The 15,572-nt window shown below is 42.3% G+C and overlaps 1 long non-coding RNA gene across 1 annotated transcript; it reads right to left on the reverse strand.

Moving 5' to 3' along the window:
• Positions 1–968: 968 nt before the first annotated feature.
• On the reverse strand, positions 969–15,351 carry LOC127529885 (uncharacterized). Its single transcript, XR_007936492.1, has 3 exons — positions 15,182–15,351; positions 6,288–6,437; positions 969–3,070 (listed from the first exon to the last, which is right to left on the reverse strand). It is a non-coding gene; the product is annotated as an uncharacterized LOC127529885 (long non-coding RNA).
• Between the last annotated feature and the right edge of the window lie 221 nt (positions 15,352–15,572).

Here is a 15,572-nt window from a genome sequence, read left to right on the forward strand (position 1 = left end):
AGAAGTGTGCCAGGACTTGTGGCAGCCATATATGCTTAAGCCAGAACACCTCCAGCACCACCATGTTTAACAGATGAGGTGGTATGCTTTGGTTCTTCGGAAGTTCCTTCTCGTCTCTACACTTTGCTGTTGCTGTCACTCTGATGCAGGTTCGTCTTTTGTCTCGTCTCTCCACAAGACCTTTTCCCAGAATTCTGCAGGGACTGAAGTACTTTTTCCACAAACTGTAATCTGGCCATCCTGTTTTTGTGGCTAACTAGTGGTTTGCATCTTGCCGTGTGGCTTCTGTGTTTCTGTTCATGAAGTCTTCTGCAGATAGTCATCTTTGACACATCCACATATGCCTCCTCAAGACTGTTTCTGATCTGTCAGACAGGCATTTGGCGCTTTTTCTTTACCATAGTGCGGATCCTTCCGTCATCAGCAGTGGAGGTCTTCTTTGGCCTACAAGTCCCTCTGCAATTACTGAGCTCATCAGTGTGTTTGTTCTTCTTAATGATATTTCGGACAGTTGATTTTGGTCATCCTGAGGTTTTACTAAGGCCTCTAATGGTTTTATTCTTGCTTTTCAGCCTCATTATGGCTTCTTTGACTTTGACAGCTATTCTTCTCATGTGAACAATGGCAACAGGAGTCTCCAAAGGGTCAAAGCAAGCCGAGGTATCTTATGAAGCCATGAAACACACCTGAGGAATCACAAACATCCATGACACCAGTTGTCCCTAGTCATTTCTACATGGTGTGACTGAAATGCATGCAAATACCCTTAAATGAAAGTCTGCGATGTGCACTTTAATCATGTCTGAATTGTTTCATTTGTCATTTAAAACTGTTGAGCAGAGTGGGGTAAATCAAGGAAGAATGAGTATTTGTCCCAAACATTATTGAGAGCACTGTATATGAATATTCATACTGCGAACTATGGCTAGGTTTCAGAATATGTACATAGTAAGAGGGATTATACCTTTTCAGCATTAACTACATTGATAGCAGGCAAATAATCAGTTCAATAATTGACAATTTATCAATAGCAAACTCAAAAATTATATACAGTAAAAGAATAAAGCTATAAAAACAGAAAAATAAAAAAATGCTAGAAAGTCATGGATATGCATGCAGAAAGACAGAAACACTTATGTTTATTTTGTACACCCAAACTTATGCTTTTCATACACTGAGAACCTAAAGTCCGTCAGAGATCATAGCTCATTCAAATGTGCGAGCACAAGATCATCACAAAATTTAACACCAGTTTCATTCCAAGAAACACAGAAAACAGGCTGACACTTTGTATGCCATAACAACCATGGCATTACCTTTTGGAAAGCATACCTGGCGTCTGCTTCATTATTTAATATGCATAAATATACCTTTCTGAAAATAACCCTGAATGATTCACCATAACATTAGCATTAATGTAAGACCAAGCATGCCTATGAAGATATTACACATGGCAGCATTTAAAGCAAACAATCGTAGCACTTGCGTCTTTGTGCTGGTGCGGTGTTTCGTGGTAGCGTGCGGTTCCTGTGTGTGATTCAGGAGTGGGTGGCCCTGCACTTAGTGCACAGGTGCAGGGTCGCCCATGACCCTAATGTGCACCAGGAGCTTCTGATTGTCGCAGCTGTGCCATATCCCTGTTAACAAAGGAAGGTGTGAGTGTGAGGGGTGGAAAATTAAAAAAGAGACGAAAAGAAGAACAAAGGATGGAAGCTAAAGTGAGAACAAGAGAGGAAGGAGTTTGAGAGAGAGCTCCATTGCGCGGAAAGGAGGCAGACGGACGGGTATGGAGCTCCAGGAAGAAGCGCATGTGGCCAGCACTCAGGAGGGGGCTGAATGGTGACTCCTGCTGAGTGACCAAGTAGCAGGAGTGACCGTTGTGCTCAGGAATGTGCTTTCGCTGGGAAGAGCCGACAGACTGGCAGCGGTGGGAGGACAGGGAGCTATGCCGGGAAGTGCCGACGAATGGGCAGCGGTATGAGCGGAGCAGGGCTCGTGGCTCCCCTAGGAAGTGGTGACGGGGACACAAGTCAGGGCATAAGGTTGTCTGAGTCTGCTGGTAGACTTCTCCGTCTGCAAGATGTGGGAAGGGATAAGACTAGGAGGAGTCAGTTTTTAAAGGGACATTGAGGCTACTGCTTTTAAAAATAAAGTTTCCTGCTTGTATTTTAACCTCTGATTTTAATGGATATTCACTGAGATTGTTTTAACCTCCACTTTCACTACTTTTATGGATTATTTAATTTATGTAACAACAGTTTGAGCACTGCACTTTTTGGAACAGTTTGATTTTGAGATTTTTAATAAAAGTGCTTCTCACCATCCCCTTGCTTCATGTGTGTTTTGTCCTTATCTGCCAAGCTCATCTTGGTTATGGTATTGACAGTGTCAGGTTTAAAATGCTTCCAAATTGAAAGAGGGAGCAAGGAGCGGACCCGCACTGTCACAAACACATACAGTAGTGGACTTGACACTGTCAGCTGCCAAACAGTGTTCACAAAGCTAAAAGAAAATAGAACAATGTGTGGAGTACAAGTCCAAGGAGATTCTGCTCAAGCTTTATAACATACTGGAGATGCATTATCTGGAGTCCTGTGTGCAGTTTTGGTCTCCAGGCTACAAAAAGGACATAATAGCACTAGAAAGGTACAGAGAAGAGCAACTAGGCTCATTTCAGGGCAACAGGGGATGAATTATGTGGAAGAATTAAAAGAGCAGAGCATTTTCAGTTTAAGCAAAAGGAGATTAAGAGCAGAAACATGACTGAAGTGTTTAAAATTATGAAGGGAATTAGTACAGTGGACTGACACTATTTTAAAATGAGTTCATCAACAATACAGGGGAACAGTTTGAAACTTGTTAAAGGTAAAAATTTTTCTTCACATACAGAGCAATAGACAGATGGAATAAGTTACCAAGTAGTTGTAATTTTAGAAGATTAAGTGGCTATGACTGGTGAGCTTTCTTGGGCTGAATGGCCTGTTCTTGTTTAGATTGTTATAATGTTCTAATATTGTGGTCTTTCCTTTTTCTCTCATTTATTTAAAAAATGTTCAGTGTTATAACAATACTGTAACCCAGCCACAGGGGATGCATAAACCAGTGTGTTTCTTCGTGCCGGTCCCAAGCCCGGATAAATGGGGAGGGTTACGTCAGGAAGGGCATCCGGTGTAAAATTTTGCCAAATTAATATGCGGACAACAATACAAATTTCCATACCGGATCGGTCGAGCCTCGGGTTAACAACGACCGCCACCAGTACTGTTAGCCAACAGAGTACTGGCAGAAATTGGGCTACTGTTGGCTGAAGAAGAAGAAGGAGAAGAAGAAGAGGGGGGGAGACGTGTTAAGGAGGCAGGAGGAGAGGAGGAAAGTAAAGAGAGAGTGGAACTGAGGGTAGGAACTTTGAATGTTGGCAGTATGACATGTAAGGGGAGAGAGTTAGCAGATATGATGGAGAGAAGGAAGGTTGATATATTGTGCATGCAAGAGACTAAATGGAAGGACAGTAAGGCCAGGTGGATTGGAGGTGGGTTCAAATTGTTCTATCATGGTGTGGATGGGAGGAGAAATGAAGTAGGAGTTATTCTAAAGGAACAGTACATCAAGACTGTTTTGGAGGTGAAAAGAATGTCAGGCAGAGTAATAATTATGAAGCTGGAAATTGGAGGTGTGATGATGAATGTTGTTAGTGCATATGCACCGCAAGTTGGGTGTGAAATGGGTGAGAAAGAAGATTTTTGGAGTGAGTTGGATGAAGTGATGAACAGTGTACCCAAGGGACAGAAAGTGGTGATTGGAGTGGATTTCAAAGGGCATGTTTGTGAAGGGAACAGTGGAGATGAGGAGGTGATGGGTAGGTATGGTGTCAAGGAGAGGAATGAAGAAGGTCAGAGGATAGTGGATTTTGCCAAAAGAATGGACATGGCTGTGGTGAACACGTATTTTAAGAAGAGGGAGGAACATAGGGTTACGTACAAGAATGGAGGAAGATGCACACAGGTAGATTACATCCTACACAGAAGAGTTGATCTGAAGGAGATTGAAGACTGCAAAGTGGTGGCAGGGGAAAGTGTAGTTAAGCAGCATAGGATGGTGGTCTGTAGGATGACGTTGGAGATCAAGAAGAGGAAGAGAGTGAGGGCAGAGCCAAGGATCAAATGGTGGAAGTTGAAAAAGGAAGACTGTAAGGTTGAGTTTAGGGAGGAGGTGAGACAGGCACTGGGTGGCAGTGAAGAGTTACCAGACAGTTGGGAAACTACAGCAGATGTATTAAGGGTGACAGCAAGAAGGGTGCTTGGCGTGACATCTGGAAAGAAGAAGGAGGAAAAGGAAAAATGGTGGTGGAATAAGGAACTACAGGAGAGTATACAGAGGAAGAGGATGGCAAAGAAGAAGAGGGATAGTCAGAGAGAAGCAGAAAGTAAAGAGTACAAGGAGATAAGGCGCAAGGTGAAGAGAGGTGGCGAAGGCTAAAGAAAAGGTGTATGATAAGTTGTATGAGAGGCTGGACACTAAGGAGGGAGAAAAGGCCCTGTACAGATTGGCTAGATAGAGGGACTGAGCTGGGAAAGATGTGCAGCAGGTTAGGGTGATAAATAATTAAGAAGGAAACATACTCACAAGTGAGGAGAGTGTGTTGAGCAGATGGAAAGAGTACTTTGAGAGGCTGATGAATGAAGAGAACGAGAGAGAGAAAAGATTGGTTGATGTGGAGATAGTAAATCAGGAAGTGCAATGGATTAGCAAGGAGGAAGTATGGACAGCTATGAAGAGGATGAAAAATGGAAAGGCCATTGGTCCAGATGACATACCTATGGAAGCATGGAGGTGTTTAGGAGAGATGGCAGTGGAGTTTTTAACCAGATTGTTTAATGGAATCTTGGAATGTGAGAGGATGCCTGAGGAGTGGAGAAGAAGTGTACTGGTGCTGATATTTAAGAATAAGGGGTGTATGCAGGACTGCAGTAATACAGGGGGATAAAATTGATGAGCCACAGCATGAAGTTATGGGAAAGAGTAGTGGAAGCTAGGTTAAGAAGTGAGGTGATGATTAGTGAGCAGCAGTATGATTTCAAGCCAAGAAAGAGCACCACAGATGCAATGTTTGCTCTGAGGATGTTGATGGAGAAGTTTAGAGAAGGCCAGAAGGAGTTGCATTGCGTCTTTGTGGACCTGGAGAAAGCATATGACAGGGTGCCTCGAGAGGAGTTGTGGTATTGTATGAGGAAGTCGAGAGTGGCAGAGAAGTACTTAAGAGTTGCACAGGATATGTACAAGAGAAGTGTGACAGTGGTGAGGTCTGCGGTAGGAGTGATGAATGCATTCAAGATGGAGGTGGGATTACATCAGGGATTGGCTCTGAGCCCTTTCTTATTTGCAGTGGTGATGGACAGGTTGACAGACAAGATTAGACAGGAGTCCCCATGGACTATGATGTTTGCTGATGACATTGTGATCTGTAGCGATAGTAGGGAGCAGGTTGAGGAGACCCTGGAGAGGTGGAGATATGCTCTAGAGAAGACAGGAATGAAGGTCAGTAGGAACAAGACAGAATACATGTGTGCAAATGAGAGGGAGGTCAGTGGAATGGTGAGGATGCAGGGAGAAGAGTTGGCGAAGGTGGATGAGTTTAAATACTTGGGTTCAACAGTACAGAGTAATGGGGATTGTGGAAGAGAGGTGAAAAAGAGAGTGCATGCAGGGTGGAATGGGTGGAGAAGAGTGTCAGGAGTAATTTGTGACAGACGGATATCAGCAAGAGTGAAAGGGAAGGTCTACAGGACAGTAGTGAGACCAGCTATGTTATATGGGTTAGAGATGGTGGCACTGACCAGAAAGCAGGAGACAGAGCTGGAGGTAGCAGAGTTAAAGATAAGATTTGCACTGGGTGTGACAAGGATGGATAGGATTAAAAATGAGTACATTAGAGGGTCAGATCAAGTTGGACGGTTGGGAGACAAAGTCAGAGAGGTGAGATTGCGTTGGTTTGGACATGTGCAGAGTAGAGATGCTGGGTATATTGGGAGAAGGATGCTAAGGATAGAGCTGCCAGGGAACAGGAAAAGAGGAAGGCCTAAGCGAAGGTTTATGGATGTGGTGAGAGAGGACATGCAGGTGATGGGTGTAACAGAGCAGGATGCAGAGGACAGAAAGATATGGAGGAAGATGATCCGCTGTGAAACCCTTTACAGGAGCAGCGGAAAGAAGAAGAAGAAGAAGAAGTTATAACAATACTGTTAAATTGCTTATTCAAGATAAAATATTTTTGTTTTGCATTTTGTGACAAAATAGAACCATCAGGATACATAGACCTGATAGACTTAGGCTGATCATCTCATGTAATGATCTCTATGTGCCGTCCAGATGAACTCAGCTCTTCATTTAAGGATTTCAGATCGTTCTTCTGAGGTTTGCTAATCCCAATGGTTTTAAACCTGCAAACAGGAAAGGAATTAAAATTATGAACACCACAAACACTAACATAATGCTATAAATGTATTCTTTTTCCTCACAGCCTGGGGTCAGGCTACATACTTTATGGTGAAATAATTTAGCATATAAAAATGGATATAACTTGTGCAGAGGGTTTAGGACCCCCTAGATGCCTGATAATATGTGATAGCCTATATCACGTTCTTAAGTGCTAAATTATAAAGAACAGGTGAAAGAAGGCAGTCTTATTCAGAATAAAATCCAAGGGTAACTAGATCAGAATTTATATTATGTGTTATTAATGAGATTAGAATACAACAAATTCATGTCTATTTGCATTTATGTCCAAACCTGAATTTCTTGTATACAGTCAGGCAAATATGCATTTAATTCAGTGTGCACAGGGCATTATCTCCCCGGATCCCTACGCGGCAGCCCCCCTGGGTTGCAGCGGTGCACTGGATTCTTAGAGGGCATCATGGAACTTGTATTTTGCTGACTCAGCCCTGTTGGCTTCTGTGAGTGCCACCAGGGAGTGCTGCAGGGACTGGGGACCCCTACTTCATAGGGTTTCCACCTCACCAGGAAGTGCTTTCATGCTTATGGGACATCGGAAGTACTCCCAGGTGTCACAGATCCAACGACCTGGGCTTGAATGTATAACCTGCTTTTATAAACTTGCCAATATCCATTTCTGTGGAATCTAACTGTGTGATGAAAACATCAAACTATTTAGTGATATGTCCCCTTTCCAGAAAATGATATGCAGTAGCATGTGATGGTATTTGGTGCTCATCTGAATGTATGCGGTGCACACGCAGTATTAGCTGGTGTGACCTTAAAGTACCTGGTGCTCAGTCTATGTTAAGTGGTGCGTACGAGATAAGGCGGAGTGGTGGCTCTGAGGCTAGAGATCTGCACTGGCAATCGGAAGGTTGCCGGTTCGAATCCCGTCAATGCCATTAGGGACTCTGCTCTGTTGGGCCCTTAAGCAAGGCCCTTAACCTGCAATTGCTGAGCGCTTTGAGTAGTGAGAAAAGCGCTATATAAATGCAAAAAATTATTATTATTATTATTATATAAATGGTGGGTACGAGATAGTAAGTTGTATGCACCAAATTTCTTCTCCGGAAAAAAAAAATACACCATATCTCCTCAGGGGCACCGTACGAGTGTGCAGACGGATACCTGTAAACATAAAGCACGTACCTAAACCCCTTGAGTCAGATAACCCTCCCACAACCATAGTGTAACGGGGCATGTGATGGGCATTTTGACTGACATTGTGGGCATTACCTGACATACGTCATAGATATTGCAGGCTGCAGTTAGACCCATCTCCAACCATCCCACACTCCTTTGATAAATAAAATCCCAACTGTCTGCTTTTTATATTATAGTGGTACAAGAGATTGAAGTGACGTCAAACTGAAGCTCCGTAGCCTTGGTAATGGCATAATTAGGTAGCCTACATAAAAGTATCTCATACAAATGTTAAAACATCTCGTACGTACAGTATGTAAAAGAATCTTGTACATATGTGAAAACATCTTGTAGATGCTTTCACGTACGTACAAGATATTTTCACGTATGTATGTATGTAAGGTATTCTGTAAGGCATACCGTAAGGAGGTCGGTAATCCCTGAACCTGTTGTTGGACACCAGCGGTGGGGGACCTTTTTTGTCCTATGGGACTCTGGAGGCAGCTGATAGGTACTGGCAGGCCAAGCGGAATGCAGCTTTGGTGGTTGCTGAGGCAAAAACTCGGGCGTGGGAGGAGTTTGGGGAGGCCATGGAGAACGACTTTCAGACGGCTTCGAGGAGATTCTGGTCCACCATCCGGCGTCTCAGGAGGGGGAAGCAGTGCAGTGTCAACACTGTATATGGTGGGGATGGTGCGCTGCTGACCTCGACTCGGGACGTTGTGGGTCGGTGGGGGCAGTACTTCGAAGACCTCCTCAATCCCATTAACATGCCTTCCAATGAGGAAGCAGAGCCTGGGGACTCAGAGGTGGGCTCACCCATCTCTGGGACTGAGGTCACCGAGGTGGTCAAAAAACTCCTTGGTGGCAGGGCCCCGGGGGTGGATGAGATACGCCCGAGTTCCTCAAAGCTCTGGATGTTGTAGGACTGTCTTGGTTGACACGCCTCTGCAACATTGCATGGACATCAGGGACAGTGCCTCTGGATTGGCAGACCAGGGTGGTGGTCCCCCTCTTTAAGAAGGGGGACCGGAGGGTGTGTTCCAACTACAGAGGGATCACACTCCTCAGCCTCCCTGGAAAAGTCTATTCAAGGGTTCTGGAGAGGAGGGTCTGTCAGATAGTCAAACCTCGGATTCAGGAGGAACAGTGTGGTTTTCGTCCTGGTCGTGGAACAGTGGACCAGCTCTACACCCTTAGCAGGGTCCGGGAGGGTGCATGGGAGTTTGTCCAAACAGTCTACATGTGTTTTGTGGACTTGGAAAAGGCGTTCAACCGTGTCCTTTGGGGAATCCTGTGGGGGGTACTCTGAGAGTATGGGGTACCGGACCCCCTGATAAGGGCTGTTCGGTCCCTGTACGATCGGTGTCAGAGCTTGGTCCGCATTGCCAGCAGGAAGTTGAACCCATTTCCAGTGAGAGTTGGACTCCGCCAGGGCTGCCCTTTGTCAACGATTCTGTTCATAACTTTTATGGACAGAACTTCTAGGCGCAGCCAGGGCGTTGAGGGGGTCCGGTTTGGTGGACTCAGGATTGGGTCACTGCTTTTTGCAGATGATGTTGTCCTGTTTGCTTCATCAGACCGTGATCTTCAGCTCTCTCTGGACCGGTTCGCAGCGGAGTGTGAAGAGGCTGGGGTGGGAATCAGCACCTCCAAATCTGAGACCATGGTCGTCAGCCAAAAAAGGGTGGAACGCCCTCTCAGGGTTGGGAGCAAGATTCTGCCTCAAGTGGAGGAGTTCAAGTATCTCGGGATCTTGTTCACGAGTGAGGGAAGAATGGAGTGTGAGATCGACAGGCGGATCAGTGTGGCATCCGCAGTGATGCGGGCTCTGCATCGGTCTGTTGTGGTGAAAAAGGAGCTGAGCCACAAGGCGAAGCTCTGAATTTACCAGTTGATCTATGTTCCTACCCTCACCTATGGTCATGAGCTATGGGTAGTGACCGAAAGAACGAGATCGCAAATACAAGCGGCTGAAATGAGTTTCCTCCGCAGGGTGTCTGGGCTCTTCCTTAAAGACAGGGTGAGAAGCTCAGTCATCCGGGAGGGGCTCAGAGTAGAGCTGCTGCTCCTCCGCATCGAGAGGAGTCAGATGAGGTGGCTCGGACATCTGATCAGGATGCCTCCTGGACGCCTCCCTGGTGAGGTGTTCCGGGCACGGCTAACCGGTAGGAGGCCCAGAGGAAGACCCAGGACACGCTGGAGCTGGAGGGACTATGTCTCTCGGCTGGCCTGGGAACGCCTTGGGATTCTCCCGGAAGAGCTAGAAGAAGTGGCCAGGGAGAGGGAAGTCTGGGTATCTCTGCTCAAGCTGCTGCCCCCGCGACCCGATCTTGGATAAGCGGAAGAGGATGGATGGATGGATGGATATGTACATACGAGATAATGACAATCTCATAATTTTTTTCACTGTGCGGTGAAAAATGCTTCAAAAACATTGACTGTAATGGTGGCTTTAGTTGAGATGAAAATATTTTATGAAGTTCGGCTGTGTATCCTTCTGAATCATTTCTACATTACATTGATTCTATGGCATCTTATATTTTATAAGAAGTTAACTGATAATTCACCAGATTTTTCTTTGAAGCCCAAAGATGTGGTGCAACTAAATTATCTGTATTGTCTAATAGCAAAAGAAGTGAAAGGCAGCAGTTACTCTAAAAAGTGATCTACAATGTAAGTGGAAGTAAAGTACTATGTTTTCACAGTTGTATGATTTAACTAAATCAGGAAATGATTGGCTATACTGTAAAGGAATAACCAACTCATGGTTAGCCGTAAGAATAAAGAATATATTCTCTTAACTGTGGATATAAAAACCTCAAACGTGTCCATTGTTCTTTGTGCAGCTTTCAGTTAATTCAACATGCTGCAGCAAGAATTATGAAAAGATCCAGAAAGTGCTTCCACATTCTCAAGTTCAAATAATGGCTCCCAGATTAAGCTTAAGGCTGATTTCAAAATCCTCCTTCTTACATATAAAGTCTTAAACAGCCCAGGCCCTGCTTACTTCCCTGAACTTATCACTATTTACAAACCAGAGAACACAATGAGATCTCAAGATGCCAGCCTACATAAGATTCCAAGGGTTAATAAAATACAGTGGAAGGTCGAGCTGTTAGTTAGGTATGTGCATTCTATTGATTTTTTCTAAAATGAGTAAATGTGATTGGAGTTTGGCCGATGTTGGTGGGATCATAGTGAGAGAAAAAAAAGTTGGGGGTTTGATAAAATGGTTAGAAAGCTCAGACAAAGCATATTCTAAATATTATTTATTGAATTTTAATTTATTCCTTTGTTTATTTACTGAAAGTGTGAACCTCAATGTGCACATTAGGCTTTGAGTAAAATGTAAAACTAGCTTTGAACTGTTGGGCCACTAAACATTCAATCGGGTAAGCTAACTCAAAATTTGAAAAGAAAAGGGTAATTGTTTTTATGCTACATGTTATTATACAAAAAGATCAATCTATCCACAAACTCCAGTGACCAGCAAACATGAATTTGATTGACAATTAATCCAGTGGCTGAGAAAATTTGCTCAGCCGGAACAGGTTGCAAGCACACAAAGAGTATGTTTTGCAAGGACACTCAACATTTTGTAGCAATCTTGATTCACCTTCAGTCACAGCAGAAGGTCTTGCCAAGGTGTAAAGCATGGATTATTGAAGCAGTTTTTTTAACCCACTTTATTGTAAATCATCTATTTTGCCCTAATCCTTTCCAAGAAGAGTGTTTAAAACTGCGGCTAATACTAATGATTCATTTCAGCGTATCTGGATCCAAATTGATAAAAGTATTTTTATCATGGAATCAGTGTGGAACTGTGCTGCGAAGCTTCTTCAATTTGTCTATTACACCCAGTCAATACTCAAGAAACTTAAGATACTTATGTTTCTGATCTAATATTGTGGCAGCCAGTGACAACTTGCAGGCCCACTGTGTGTTGTTGTAATGTGTTGTTTCAGAGATTCTGCCACTGTTTCTTACAAATCACCGATTTGTTAATTGAAAATGTATTGTGATACGACAGAGCATGGTGTATGCAACATGCTGTATTCAATTGTGTGCTCAATTGGCGCAAATTGAAAGGATTTGAATTTCAATGCAGAAATATTGTAATATATGTCCATATTTCACTGTTGAGTATTTGCCCACAGTATGAGGTCAGGTCAGGGTCAGGTCAGGTTGGGGAGTATGCAAGTACACTTTTGGGTACTTTATTGCTCGAGTTCTCGCTTCCACTCCTACTTTTAATTGCAGGGCTCTAAAGTTGTGAAATGATCTGTTTATGTAAGACTAGGGGGCTTCGCCCCCCGCTTGCTTTGCTCGCCAACCCCCGTGTTTGGTTTTCCGGATACACACTTTTAAGATTTTTCTTTCAATTGTTGCTATTTCATTAGTTTCACTTTTATTTCAGAACTTCTGTATAAACAATATTTGTAATCTTGTGAGTTCCAATATGCTGAATCTTTTTAATGAGGTCAGGATAGGTTTCTCTGTTTGGAATTTCAGCACAGACAAAACGATCTACATCATCAGCATTTAATAATTTTTTTTTTTACAAAGTAAAAAAGTAAGTAGAGTTCTGCATTGGACTCCTGTCTGTAAAGTCGTGCTATTTTCCTCTCACAGTTCCAAAAGTACATGGGGGTTACCAAGGTGATACCCCAGTTTTTCTCTAGGTTTTTGTACAAGGGCTAGACAGAACGTTTTTGACTCCTGGGGTAAATGTAGCTTTTTAAATAAGCAGACAGATAAATATATACATGAACAAAGTAACCAATAAATGCATGTGCAGTAAACTCCGTTTTTGAAATTCTCAAGATTCTTTATTTGTCACATGCATAGTTACACAGGACAACATGCAGTGAAATGCATCCTGATCTGCTTATCAAAAACTGTGCAATGTTAGGAGAATATCAGTTAAATTAACAAAAAGTCATAGATTGAAAGATAACAGTATAGTAGAACATAATAAATAAGTAAAATTATGTGAATAAAGTAGAATTAAGTGATAAGGTGCAATAGTGTAGTAATTACTGTACAAAACCAAAGTTAGACTGGTGCATAGTTAAATGAGGCAGTTTGTTTGTTTGCGCTACTGCGATCTTTACTTTCTTTTTTTATATTTTCTAATTTTCCTACTTTCATATCCTTTAACTTTCTCCACATGTGTATAGTGCCATTTTTTTTTTGAGCCTTTCTAATTTCAGTGGTTTCATAGTCTCTAACCTGCTCTGCATGTGTTTAGCACCAACGTTTGTAAACGTCTTTATGAAGTTCTACTTTGTCATTTTACTCATTGTCTTTTAATTCTGAGCCATACAGTACAATACATAGAACAGAATCCGATGAAAGAACCCCTCATTCCCACGTCTCCATTCATCAGGGATGACTTTACCTTAGGCAGGCAATCTACAATTTAAAGAGATTGTTATTTTCTTGTGAATTGTTACATATGCATTATTTTCACTTTTACTTTAAAAACTTTTGTAAAAACAATACTTGTTTCTTTATTTCCTGCCCTGCGCGAGGTTACATCTTTCTTCCCAGACGTATAATACTGCTCGTGTTGTGAAGGGTGTTGCGGCTGAATGTACGCTAAGGATATGCCTTTGGATCATTTGCTGTCTTTTTGCTGCTTGCTAGCTGCCTCTTCTGCCTGTCGCATGTCGTAGTTTTAAGAGCTGGGAACACATGGTGCGTGCCTGCCAAAGGCAATCCAACAACTGCTAGCTTAGAGGTCTGTTGACTTGTTTTAAATGATGGCTCACTGCCTGGTCTCACGTGAGGTTGTAAAAGCAATACCTGTCTTTTATTTCTGGCCACAGGCGTGGTTGAATTCTTTCTTGCAGGATGTATAACGCTGCTCGCATTCGGTTGGTGTGTATAGCACCATTTCTTTTTTTTTTTGAGCCATTCTAATTTCACTGGTTTCATAGTCTCTAACCTGCTCTGCATGTGTTTAGTATCAACGTTTGTAAACATCTTTATGAAGTTCTACTTTCTTTTACTCATTGTCTTTTAATTCTGGGCCGGATTGGATGTGCTTTTTTTCAGTTCCACTTGTTCCAGGCTGATAATTATTTTTCTTATTTTCTGAATTTGCACCTTGATTATTCTTTTTTGCCCTTTTTTCTGTCCAACGCATTTGAGTCTCTTTTCTCTGCGCCCAATTGGACGTGATTTTTGTTCCATTCCACTTGTTCCGGGCTGATCATCACGTTCCTTATTTTCTAAATTTGCACCTAGATTATTGTTTTTCTTTTTAGCATTTTTTTCTCTCCATCGCTATTGGGTCTCTTTTCTCCGCGCTTCTTTCTTCTTCGTTTAATCGTCGACGTTTCATTTCTACCCTATTCATTTCATTTCTACCCTATTCATTTCTACCGTATTGACCTTATACACTTTATTTGCACTGAGAGCCCTGGAGCTGTGTGTGCTGCATGACTGCCTTTACACTACTGATTTGTTTTTTTTGATATTGCTTGTAAGTAGGGTGTGTCTTGCAAGACTCTCGTTCTATGTTCCCGTGAGACACACCGTGGCAGTTCTCTTTCGTCTCGCGGGTCTTTAAATTATCTTCCGAGTAGATCATGTATCGTAGACTATCAGGACAGGGGACAGGATTTCTTTTTATAATAGAGAGATATGCCCAATCAGTCTCAGTTTTTAAGCATAGGTTGAAGATTTACTACTTTAGTCTTGCATACCCTGACTAGAGCTGCTGATTAGCTGTGCATAATGTAGTTCTACTTGCTTGTTATTTGTATATAAATATTAACAAAGCTACATTTTAAGCAATCACTAACCCTGCTTTATTCTGTTTCTCTTTTTGGTATGTTGAAATGGCACTTGGTGTCACTGGTCTACTGCAGAGCTGTTCTGCTATGCTATGTATAGAAAAGTCATCTCAGATACTGGGAGCCTTGGTATCATCTGACGGAAGGAGTCTTTCATCATATTGGATGGGCCAGCACAGACTGTACTAGAGGACTGTGAGAAGTGGGTGGGCAGATAGTTGGCTGAGATCTCCATGACTGTTACTGTGTCTGACTTTGTCTTTGACTTTCTCTCCTGTGATTGACTGTGGAACAATGGGAGGCTTATTTTATTCAGGGATGCTGCTGACTGAAATTTCTGTTTTCCTCTCAACTGAGGAACATAGTTTAATGATTAATTAATGAACGGATATTGTTGGTTTCCATTTATTTTAAGTAGTTTTCGCTTTGTTTTCTGTGTGTTTTTAGAGAATCTGTGTCTTTATGTGCTTTAATTCTATATTTAGTAATTTGATAAATCTGTACTTGCATTCTACCTAAGAACTTGTGAAGTTCAATAAACTGAATTGAATTAAATTGCAATGACAAAAGAAAAATCAGTTTGTAGCAGGTTTTAAAATCTTTAGCTCTAGCACATTCTAGGAAGCGACTTAAACACATTTTAATCAGCAGGTTGTTACACTCAACACCAATAATGCATTCAATAATAAATCCTTTAGCAGCACCCTATCTTGCCTACCTGCTTTGAGTTTACTTACCTCACTTTCTCTAACTTGCAGTTGGGGTTTCTCAGTGCCTCACACAACAGCCTTGCACCTGCATCCGTCAGATTATTCTCTGTCAGGTCCAGCACAGTCAGATTTGAGTGTTCTGCACAAAGAGCTGATAACAGAGACTCACAACATTTGGATGTTAGACCACATGACCACAATCTATGAAAATGAGAGAACAACCTGAGTTACTGAGGGAGTCAGACAGGATGTTGAATGGTCATAAACCTTCACAAGAAGGATAAAAAATGCATTTAAACAAACACTGAGCAACACCCATCTCTTTGTTATGTAATGGGTCTGGATTTGATGTGTATGTTATGGTTTATTGTTGTTTTCAGAATATCATTCTTCATATTTTAGTATTATCTGTTATGTT

The sequence above is a fragment of the Erpetoichthys calabaricus genome, chromosome 12, assembly GCF_900747795.2.
Source record: "Erpetoichthys calabaricus chromosome 12, fErpCal1.3, whole genome shotgun sequence".
Lineage (NCBI taxonomy): Eukaryota > Metazoa > Chordata > Cladistia > Polypteriformes > Polypteridae > Erpetoichthys > Erpetoichthys calabaricus.